Source organism: Lathamus discolor, chromosome 5, assembly GCF_037157495.1.
Source record: "Lathamus discolor isolate bLatDis1 chromosome 5, bLatDis1.hap1, whole genome shotgun sequence".
NCBI lineage: Eukaryota > Metazoa > Chordata > Aves > Psittaciformes > Psittacidae > Lathamus > Lathamus discolor.
The window spans coordinates 98,476,261-98,486,613 of NC_088888.1; the positions used below are offsets into that span (position 1 = coordinate 98,476,261).

Here is a 10,353-nt window from a genome sequence, read left to right on the forward strand (position 1 = left end):
CAAAAATTGACCTATCAGTCTCCTACCTGTTAGACATTCATGAATAAATCACCCACTCATGCAAACTTCAAAGAAAGCAGCTGTCTAATCTGTGATTTAATCTGCTGTCAATCTTACAGAAAATCTTTGCCATGTCACACACTAAAGTAGAAACTTCAAAGAATGCTGATTGGCAAGTACTGCAAAGGACTTTTTTTCTTCCTATGCCTCAAAAAATAGTTTTCTAAATAAAAGCCAAGGTTTTTTTTTTTTTTTTGGTGGTGGTGGTCTTTTTTTTGTTTGCTTGGTGTGGGGTTTTTTTGTTGTCACTTTTTTGTTTGTTTTGTTGTTTCAGTTTGGGTTTTGTTTATATTTGCTTTGGATACAGTCAGGATTTTGGTGTCTAAACACAAAGTTTCTGCATTCAGCTGTAGCAACAGTGTTTACGTTAAGAAACTAGTGCCCAAGAACTGGAGAAGTCTGCTAAATTTTTCTATGAGGGGAACAAATAAACAGTGTGGCATTACATGACAGCTTTGTCACCAAAGCATTCTGGGGCATTGGAAAGAAACACACTGGAATAAATGCATCAGAAGGTTTTTGGTACTAGGAACAGTTGGTTAGAGCAGTTGCATCCTGGTTTGCTTAACTGTAGAGCTTTAAGATCAGCTTGATCAGCTAAAAAAAAAACAAATACAAAAACTATGTGGGCACTAGAGTGCTGATCTAGAACTGCTGATGATGATCACAACTTTTAAACGTCCCACGAAGATCTGTAACAAAGATTTCATTTGGCTGTTAGTTTCCTACAGGCAAAGTTTTCAATATGATCCATGCTACAGCCAGTCCCATTACAGTAGAGTTCAAAAAAAAAAAAAAAAAAAACATACTAGATAGAAGCATAGTACATTTTTGGTTTTTTGCCACTTGCAATGTATTTGAAATAGATCCTTTTTGTCAGTTTCGAACTCATGTAGGCTGCAATCAAGAGGATTGTATCATAGAGTCTGAAATACATAAAGAAAATGTACAGTAGTTTGTTATAAAGTCTCTATTGTGCCTAGGAACAAACATAATTTTATTGCTGCTTCAGCAAGACTCTGAGAAAGTGTGTAACAGCAGTAAAAATGCATCCACATCATTAAAAGACAAGTCTTTATTCAGTGAGAGGTATACACAGGTGAGAATTGCAGGGTCAGTCTCTTCGAGACAATGAGCATAAATATAACCGGCTTTTAGTCTACATGTAGGAAAATGTAAAGCATTTTTAGAATGAAATAAATAAGGAACATATCTGTAATAAGTATAGGAAAATCTGACATTCAGTTTACGTAAATAGTTTGCATCGATTAGTATCAGTTCAAGTTGAGACCTGAGACACAGAAAAAAATTTATTTGATACCCTAAGTGAAATATTGTACAGAACAATCATGTCTTACATGAAGTTCACTGAAATGGTAAAGGAAGTTCATGTTTAAGTTAGAGTTCAGAGTTCACTAGTGGTGTCTTCTTTTAATTTTCGTAAAAAACAGAGTCTACTATTTTTTTTCAGGATGAGAGAAGCATTATTTCCTTTCTACCTCAGGTTGGAATGATCCTCTTCAAACTGATGAGAAAAAAATAGAATTGTTTTCATGACTTATAACAGGCAACTGTGAAAATATCTCAAAATATGTTCATGATTTTGCTTCTTGTTACCAGTGCAGAAGAAAATCTATTTAGGAGGAAGGAAACAAATAAAACAGTTGCACACTGAATTACATTTTGTGACTCCACGCTGAAATACTTGTGACAAGAGTCAGAAAAAATATCTGTATTATTTCATAATGTCATTTTTGTTAACACTTAACTTGTTTCTGTAGCATGAATTCATTTTGATCCTTTATTCACTATGAGACAGAATGAAAAATTATGTTAATGAACAAAAATTTATGCAGCTTTTTATAGTCAAAACTTATAAAAAATATTTGATTATGTGACCTTTTTTTGGAGGTTATTACTGCATCTCACTCTACAGAGGTTATTACTGCATATTGGAGGTTAATACTGCATATTGGAGGTTAATACTACATCTCACTCTACAGAGCAAATATTTTGGAGTTCAATCACTGCTCTTTGGAAATCTTGCATAAAGGGTTTGGAGCTAACTGTGAAATTCTTGGAAATTTTCTTTAGAAAGCTGATACTTTTGCCAAGAAGTTGAAGATTTGCATGACGTTCAAAAGGTATTTCCACAAACCAGTACCCAACACTGACCAAATCCGCAGAAATCTATATATTGCCAGAGAGTGCAAAAAAAACCCAAAACCATTGGAGGGCTTAAAAATTATTCATCTTTTTTTTTGAACATGTAAACATCAAGGCTAGTACTTTAAGCAAAACAATATTTGTTTATCACTGATTAAGTCTTCAGGCCCCATAAAAGTAAGGTGCTAACAAATCTTTTTAAAATAATACATTATTTTTGTGTAAATAAGGGAATAAGTATTTGAAGTACAAACAGATTTACTCTGACAATCCTCATCCGTTTGCAATATGAAAATGATGAGTACAGAGGACTCTGTATTTGAAGAGTGCAATTGCAGTCAGAACTGCCTTCATGGCTCTCATTGGTATTCCTGTCTACATCTAGATCTTTGATGCACCTTTTGTATATCATATACATGCAGGCTGACTTCTGTAGGCTGCCTGCTCCTCTCTGGGTGTCTTCCAGGCATCTTTAACCTTTGACCTCAAAGACAGACAGTTGATCAAAACAGGATCTTGGCTGAATTTTTATTTTATGAAACAGAGTAAAATATGTCAGGGTGCAGCACAGGCCAGTCACTCCCTGGGGCCAGGAGCAGCGGGGCCTCCACAGCGATGTCAGGGCAGGTTCTGGCAGCCAGGACTCATCCCACTGCCACTGCCAGCTCCAGGGCAGCTGGGGGCAGTCTCAACCCTGGGCATAAGGTATCTCCCTAGGGATGGGGACAAACTGAGGCTAAGCAAGATGTCAGCCCTGGGGCTGTGCCTGGCTTACTGATAGATAATAAGCTATCATACCATCAGAGACATGTAGCAAGAATCTTTAGACAGGAAACAAGCAGAGACAAGAGCTGACAGCCCATCTTGACTAGTCTTTTTAAGACTGGTATAGATATAGCCACAGTGCTCATGGGTGCAGTTAAAATCTAGCTGTGCCCTCAATGGCAATAGTTATTCAATGTCTTTCTGTCAAATTACATTGGTTTGAGGGGTGTGAAAGATTATGTGGGCAAAGAGGGGGAATGGTGAACATTTTAAAGCTGTGTATAAAAGAACTGGAAAAAATATACCTCCAAACCTGCTGAACTGAAACTTCTAGGCTAAAAACAAAATGTCATATCGTGAAGTCTTCTCTCCTAAAGAGTGCATTCCCATGGCTGTCATGTCAACAGTGCATAGGAAACCGCTAGAGGCTTCCTATCTTCATATTTGTAACCTGAAATAAATTCTCAGGGTGATAGCCAATAGCTTTTACACATTTTAAGTCTATGAAATCAAAATGCTAGTGTGCGGACATTTGCTCTGAGTGTTGCTCAGAATCAGCTTAAAGGATATAAATGGACATTGTCAGAGATCTGGGCTGAAAACAGCTTCTATGCAACTAACATACTTTGTGAATTGCTAAGTAAGTGCAATGAGCAGTAAAATGCTTAAATACATAAAGTATTCTTTTCCAGAATACTCTTGGTTCTCTTTGAGAGCTTGAGCATCAGTGTTGGCTAACACTAATTTAAACTAGAATAAAGGGTATTATTTTTTAATACAAAATTGTGAAGATTTTCTGTTAATGTTTTCATGCCAACTGACACAAATCACAGTTTGAGGATTCTCAGGGCAGAGGCCTTGTGCTTAGCTCTGTTCTCTCAAAAATAAAAGAAACTAAAACCATAAGAGTGATTGGGGTCTCAAGGCGAGGAATATAGAGATTAATTATAAGTGGGTAAGCTTAGGCTGTATTTCACAGATATGAAATAAAAACAACAACAACAAAAGATTTGTACTGAGGACAGCTTCTTCTTCTTTTCCTCAAAGAATGAATGAAGCATATATACTAATCAAAATCAATAGCTGAGATCATCATACATAAGTAAGTTTTTAGCCAAAGGCAAAACTTACACTAATAAAACTGCCTGACAGAAATTAAACTGCTTATTTTCCTCACATCATCGTTATAATCTTTAGTCATATTGCTATTCTTAGCTTGCTCCCTATGGCTTAGAGCTTTTACATTGGATTTAAGACTGTTAAGCAGGCTTAGTTGTAATTATCATTCTATTCAGAAGAAGATCTGTATTAAAAATAAAAAACATGTCATGAAATGTTTGTAAAACAGCATTTTCAGATTTCTTTTCCATAAAATCTGGAGACTTTTCTCTGCTGCCTAATTCTCTCTCTTTCCGCCCCCCCCCCCCCCCCCCTTAAGAACCCTTCTCACAAACAAATCAGAATTTCCTTTGAAATCTGATTAAGAACATTCCAAATTTAGTATCAAAATATGACAAAAGTCTCACTCTTTCCTGTCCGAAAAGAGCAAAGGAATCATTAAATGTGATGATAGAGTTTGAATTATAGCTGCTTTGATACTGTGATCCTTTCTTCTTCTCCCCAAAACCATCGGTTTTCAGTCTGTTTAGTCTTATTATGTATCATTGTTAACCTTATCACGACATAAAATGTAAATGTATCATTCAAATAATTATAAACAGTTGCCCAGTTGTGAAACCCTTTTTCAAATAAGACATTACAAAGGGCTTTAACCTTCCACAACATTTATATTTAATGACATAAATGAAACAGGATGACATTAAAACTTCAAAGCAGCAAAGATGATACATTTCCAATCGTGCTGTTACAGTGAGATCTACAAACAGCATACTAGCACCCAAAAAACTGCTTTTTCATTTACTGAAGTTCAAGCGTGGCCTCATCTCAAATGATATCTAATTCTACTGGCACTTCAAATACACCAAAGGCCACTAAAGTGCCATGAAAAATATATGTGATATTTTGGTACAGTTGTCTTTTAACACAAGAGAGTTAAATTGTTGTTCAGACTTTGTCTCAGAATGTCTATCCAAATTGAAAAGACTGGGATATTAATATGGTTAGTCATCTGATATGACACTGTGGTAAAAAGAATATGTATACAAGAGAATGTTAAATGCCATTTAATTATTGAGGTCAAGACAGTAAGTAAAAAATGCCCTCTACCTTGCCAGTAGTTGATGCTGTAGGTTGCTTGAAACTTTGCTTCACCTGATTTCACCAGAATTTTGAATTTGCTTCATTTCACATAGACATCTAGGGGAAAATATAGGTATCATAGGGGAAATATAGCCACCATTTTCAAGAAGGGGAAAACGGATGACCTGGGGAATTACAGACCAGTCAGTCTCAGCTGTGTGCCTGGCAAAATCTTGGAGCACATTCTCCTGGAAGGCATGCAAAGGCATGCGAAAAACAACAAGGTGCTTGGTGACAGCCAGCATGGCTTCACTAAGGGGAAATCCTGCCTGACCAATGAGGTGGTCTTCCATGATGGGGCTACAGAAATGATGGACAGAGGTAGAGCAGCTGACGTCATCTACCTGGACTTGTGCAAAGCCTTCAACATTGTCCCACACGACATCCTTGTCTCTAAATTGGAGAGACATCAGTTAGATAGGGGGACCACTCGGTAGATAAAGAACTTGCTGGATGGCCGCATGCAAAGAATTGTGGTCAATAGCTCAATGTCCAGCTGGAGACCAGTAACGAGTGGTGTCTCTCAGGGATCGGTGTTGGGACAGGTCTTGTTCAACATCTTTGTCAGTGACATGGACAGTGGGATTGAGTGCGCCCTCAGCAAGTTTGCCAATGACACCAAGCTGTGTGGTCCGGTTGATATGCTGGAGGGAAGGGATGCCATCCAGAGGGACCTTGACACGCTTGTGAGGTGGGCTGATGCCAACCTTATGAAGTTTAACCTTGACAAGTGCAAGGTCCAACACCTGGGTCGGAGCAATCCCAGGCACAGCTACAGGTTGGTCAGAGAAGAGATTCAGAGCAGCCCTGTGGAGAAGGACTCGGGCATGTTGGTTGATGAGAAAATGAACATGAGCTGGGTTCAGTGTGCACTTGCAGCCCAGAAAGTCAACTGTATCCTGGGCTGCAGCAAAAGGAGCATGACCAGCAGGTTGAAGGAGGTGATCCTGTCCCTCTACTCTGCTCTCGTGAGACCTCACCTGGAGTTTTGTGTGCAGTTCTGGTGTCCTCAACATAAAAAGGACATGGAACTGCTGGAACAAGTACAGAGGAGGGCCACGAGGATGATCAGGGGACTGGAGCACCTCTTGTATGAAGACAGGCTGAGGAAGTTGGGGCTGTTCAGTCTGGAGAAGAGAAGGCTGCGTGGAGACCTCATAGCAGCCTTCCAGTATCTGAAAGGGGCCTCTAAGGATGCTGGGGAGGGATTCTTCATTAAGGACTGTAGTGACAGGAAAAGGGGTAACGGGTTCAAACTTAAACAGGGGAAATTTAGATTGGATATCAGGAAGAAGTTCTTTGCTGTAAGGGTGGTGAGGCACAGGAATGGGTTGCCCAAGAAAGTTGTGAATGCTCCATCCCTGGCGGTGTTCAAGGCCAGGTTGGACAGAGCCTTGGGTGGGATGGTTTAGTGTGAGGTGTCCCTGCCCATGGGAGGGGGATTGGAACTGGATGATCTTAAGGTCCTTTCCAAACCTAACTATTCTATGATTCTATGATTCTACGATTCTATGTGTTGCCTTAGGAGATTATGTGAACCTCAGAAAATGGTCATCTTAAATAAAAGTCTAATCAAAGGTCCATTATGAATGAAACACATAAAGCCTATGATCCTTAGTTCTTAGTGTAGATGGTCTACATAATATGCTAAAGTTATATTACCTCATCCTGTGACTCCATTATTCTTTATGTAATTTCAGTATTATGAAATCATAGAATGTTTTGGGTTGGAAGGGACCTTAAAGATCACTTAGTTCCAATCACCCTGCCATGGGTAGGGACACACTCAACTAGAACAGGTTGCTCAAAGAAGCATCCAACCTGGCACTGGACAGTTTCAGGGAAGTGGTACTCTCACAGGAAAGAACTTCTTCCTAATAGTTCATCTAAATCTCCCCTCTTTCAGTTTGAAGCCATTCTCCCTTGTCCTATCAATACATGCCCTTGCAAAAATTCCGTCTCCAGATTTCTCATAGATCCCCTTTAAGTGCTGTTAGGCTTCTATAATGTGTCCCTGGACCCTTGTCTCCTTCAGGATGAGCAACCCCAGCTCTCTCAGCCTGTCCTCATAGGAGAGCTGCTCCATCACTCTGATCAACTTCGTGGCCTCCTCTGGACACATTTCAATAGGTCCATGTCCTTCTTATGTTGGGGACCCTAGAGCTGAATGCAGTACTCCAGGTGGGTTGTCATATGAGCAGAATAGAGGGGGGAGAATCACCTCTTTCGGCCTGCTGGTCACACTTCTGTTGATGCAGTCCAGGACATGGTTGGCTTTCTGGTCTGCGAACGCACACTGCCGGCTCATGTTGAACTTCTCATGAACCAACACACCCATGTGCTTCTCCTCAAGGCTGCTCTCCATCCATTCTCTACCCAGCCTGTACTTATTCTTGGTATTGCCCCAGCTCAGTTTCAGGACCTTGCTCTTGGCCTTGTTGAACTTCATGAGGTTCACACTGGCCCACCTTTTAAGGTCTCTTTGGATGGCATCCATTCCCTCCAGTGTGTCGGCCATACCACACAGCTTCATGTTATTGGCAGACTTGCTGAGGGCACACTCAATCCCATGTTGTTGGCAAAGATGTTAAGCAGTGCGGGTCCCAGTGCTTAGCCGGGAGACTTGTCACTGGTATCTACTTGGACATTGAGCTGTTGACCACAACTCTTTGAGCGCGAACATCCAGCCAATTGTTTATCCACTGAATGGTCCATCCATCAAATCCACGCCTCACCAGTTGAGATGTCATGTGGGACAGTGCCAAATGCTTTGCATTAGAACTTTATATAGGCAAGTCATGTTTATGTTTAAAAATATAGCATAACCTACTAAGCATATTCTAACTCTTCCAGGTTTTGCAGGCCAGCCAAAATTCTCTCTAGCAAAAAAGTTATAACAAACCTTTCTCCGAGAAAATTGTTTCATCATTACGGACTGCATTTCACCATTTTAGTAAGTATAAAACAAAGAACACAAAGGTGCAAAGAAAAAATATGGATTTGCTCATAGAGTAAGGTGCTGCCTAGCGTAAGAATTGTAGAACCAGGCTTTTTTTCTGAGAGCTTTTCCACTTTAGAGACCTTTAGTTTGCAGCTCAAGGAATTCCTATTCATAGGAATCTCTTTTCATATTTGGTCTTATATGGCTGACAATGTAGTTTTGAGGGAGAGTCTGCAGAACAAAGGTTTGTTTTGAAAAGGACTTCATTCTGAAGGTTTTTGGGGGAAAAAAAACCACAAAACCAAACATAAAGATGCCTAAGAATTAAGAAGTAATATTAAAAAGAAGATGAGAATTTTTCCATTTAATTTCAAATGTAGAAGCAATGTATGCACCTTGACAAAATCCTAAGGAAATCACTAATGGACATACAACTGCATGGAAGTCAATAAGGGTATATGTTCTTCCCCGGGAAACATAATAATGTGGTATGGATAAAGGATAACATTTGGCCAGCTGGCAGCAAATTGTTTCTGATTAAGAAATCTGATGAAGCAGTTGCCTTTTCTTATGCCACTATTTACAATGTAGTCTAACTTACATGCAGTCTATTCCTGGATTTTTGTCAGGAGATTATTTTTTTAGTTTGTTTCTTTCATTCTTTTCTCCTGTAACTTTGAGGGAACACATACATTGTTTCCTCTAATCTGAGCAGCACCTGACTAGATTTCCTGATGCTAACATTTTCATGAATGCTATTGTCCTGCAAAGAATCAAATTAAAATACAAATAACACTAGTTTTATAATAGTCATGGACACAGAAAACACTACAGTACAGATCCTGTGACAGAAGCATTTGGGCATACAGTACTGTATACAGAAAAAAATAAGACTTGATCACACAGGATTATTTTTGTCACAGAAGGAAAACATTCAGCGCATTTCAACACCCTGCCCTGCCAAATGGGTCATCCATCAGATTCTGTTGTGCATACACTATAAAATCAGTCTCCCACTTGCTCACAAAAGAGCTCTCTGACACCACAGTACAATGTAAGGACTGAAACAGAATCATACATAGAGACAGTCAGATAATTACCTGTGCAGTGCAGGCATACACAAACAGCAGAGTAGCTTTTACTGATGAAAATTTTTCGCTCAAGACAGCAGCCATACTCACTGCAACAAGAATGACATCTTTTCTGCAAAGATAACCAAAATGAATGGCTAGAGTTAAGTGTAAAAAGAAGTTAAAGACACTTCTACTGAGTACTATGTTAGCCTTGAAGAATGTGTGGTTTAGGAGTTTCCTCTAAGCAGAACTATTTTGTCAGTATTTAATAATCCACAGTCACTTGCTATTCTATGAATTTTTCTAATCTCCCCATGAAATGTGTAAGCATTTAGCAAGCACAGCACCCAGAGACAACGATTTCAGCAGCTCAGCTCTGAATTACTTTAGAAACTACCAATACGTTCTATGCTAGCTAAAACTTGCACTAAATCACAAAAAGGGTCAGTGTTTAGTATGATTGGAAACCAAATCTTACTGTTGTTTGGATGTTATTTAAACCAGTTTTCTAAGATAAATCTTAAAACTAGAGTTATTTCAATAAAATTATAGGCTGTGGTCTGAAAATATGACACTGAGAACAGTTTAGAATGCATAATAGTCAAATGTTTCAAATTAAATAGCTGTAACATGGAAAACCAGCTCATTAAAATTGTGTGCATTTTCACTTATATCTTGATAGTGTACCATTTTGCATCAGCTTTATTGTTCTATAATGAGCATTTAGGGTGTGGAAATACATAAGACCCTGAAAACACCTACAGTAAATGGTCTGTTGCACAGTAAGATTTATAGAAATAAGCCATTTTGCAACCATGTGGAAGTTAATAAATCAATATCTTTATTCTTGGTCTGCACTAATTACAATTAAAAGGTGAAAAGAAGCCTCTTTTACTTGTGGCATATCCGACAGGAGAGAATATCAATATCTTGTAGTGCACATAATGTGTCCTATATAATAAGTAACTGACCTGCTTACTGTAGAGAATACCTTCATTTGACACTTCTAAAAATCAGATGAAAGTCACTTTGGAAATCAGCTAGCACAAACCCTTACAGAAAAATCAGGATTTCCCATTATAATCCTCT

The 10,353-nt window shown here is 38.8% G+C and overlaps 1 long non-coding RNA gene across 2 annotated transcripts; it reads right to left on the reverse strand.

Annotated features, from left to right (window-relative positions):
* Positions 1 to 929: 929 nt before the first annotated feature.
* On the reverse strand, positions 930 to 9,389 carry LOC136014430 (uncharacterized). Of its 2 annotated transcripts, none has more exons than XR_010612694.1 (3): positions 9,292 to 9,389; positions 5,218 to 5,307; positions 930 to 986 (listed from the first exon to the last, which is right to left on the reverse strand). It is a non-coding gene; the product is annotated as an uncharacterized LOC136014430 (long non-coding RNA). The 2 variants fall into 2 exon arrangements; XR_010612695.1 differs by lacking the exon at positions 930 to 986 and adding an exon at positions 1,118 to 1,585.
* Positions 9,390 to 10,353: the final 964 nt, after the last annotated feature.